Source organism: Octodon degus, unplaced genomic scaffold (genome assembly GCF_000260255.1).
Source record: "Octodon degus isolate 3935 unplaced genomic scaffold, OctDeg1.0 scaffold00338, whole genome shotgun sequence".
NCBI classification, from domain to species: Eukaryota; Metazoa; Chordata; class Mammalia; order Rodentia; family Octodontidae; genus Octodon; species Octodon degus.
Genome location: NW_004524914.1, coordinates 408,233 through 409,544, shown reverse-complemented (window position 1 = coordinate 409,544; position 1,312 = coordinate 408,233). Strand labels below are relative to the sequence as shown.

Here is a 1,312-nt window from a genome sequence, read left to right as displayed (position 1 = left end):
GAGACTTCAACTAGTTAAGTCTTATTGCTGGGAGTCTTCAGGAAACACAAGGCATCACATTAATAGAAACAGGGTCATGTGCATGTTATTAATGCCTCTACCTCTTCATATAAAGGTATCAGGATATGTGGAGCTTATATCTAATGATCTAACCAATCCCAAATGTCATTTTTCCAGGCGTCCTTGTGACAGTGATATCGTCTTTAGGCCCTCCGTGTCAATTTCTGGTGTACTGCTGTGATGCATAGGGAAGACAGGGTGACCTGGTAATCCAACTACTTCCTTAAGATCATCCACCTTTTGGGTGATTATCCAAAATGCTTCATTGTGGGAGCAGACAATGTGGGCTCCAAGAAGATGCAGCAGATCTGAAAGTCCCTCCAGGGGAAGGCCGTGGTGCCGTGGTGGTGATGGGCAAGAATACCATGATACCCAAGGCCATCCCAGGACATCTGGAAAATAACCCAGCTCTGGAGAAACTGTTGCCTCATATCCGGGGGAATGTGGGCTTTGTATTCACTGAGGAGGACCTAACTGAAATCAGGGATATACTGCTAGCCAACAAGGTGCCTGCTGCTGCCCTTGCAGGTGCCATTACACCATGTGAAGTCACCGGACCAACCCAGAACACTGGTCTGGGGCTCGAGAGGAACTCCTTCTTTCAGGGTGTGGGCATCACCAGTAAAATCTCCAAGGGCACCATTGAAACCCTTAGTGATGTACAGCTGATAAAGACTGGAGACAGGTGCTAGGGAGATGACTCAGTAAAATAAGTGCTTGCCTGGCAAGTGCAAGGGCCTGAGTTCAATCTTTGGTTCTGGGGAAAAAAAAAAAGACTGGGTACAAAGTGGGAGCCAGTGAAGCAACCCTCCTGAACATGTTCAACATCTCCCTATTCTCCTTTGGGCTGATCATTCAGCAAGTGTTTGACAATGGAAGCATCTACAACCTAGAAGTCCTTGACATTACAGAGCAAACTGCATTCTTGCTTTCTGGAGGGTATCCGCAATGTTGCCAGTGTCTGTCTGCAGATTGGTTACCCAACCGTTGCATCAGTGCCCCATTCTATCATCAGTGGGTACAGGCAGGTCCTAGCTTTGTCTGTGGAGACTGATTACATCTTTCCACTTGCTGAAAAGGTCAAGGCCTTCTTGGCTGATTCATCTGCATTTGTGGTTGTTGCCCCTGTGGTCACAGCCACCACTGCTGCCCCTGCTGCTGCAGCTGCCCCAGCCAAGGTGGAAACCAAGGAAGAGTTGGAGGAGTCAGATGAGGATATGGGATTTGGTCTCTTTGACTGATCACCAAAAAA

At 47.9% G+C, this 1,312-nt stretch overlaps 1 pseudogene; it reads left to right on the top strand.

Annotated features, from left to right (window-relative positions):
* Nucleotides 1-240: 240 nt before the first annotated feature.
* Nucleotides 241-1,301, top strand: LOC101590726 (annotated as a pseudogene).
* Nucleotides 1,302-1,312: the final 11 nt, after the last annotated feature.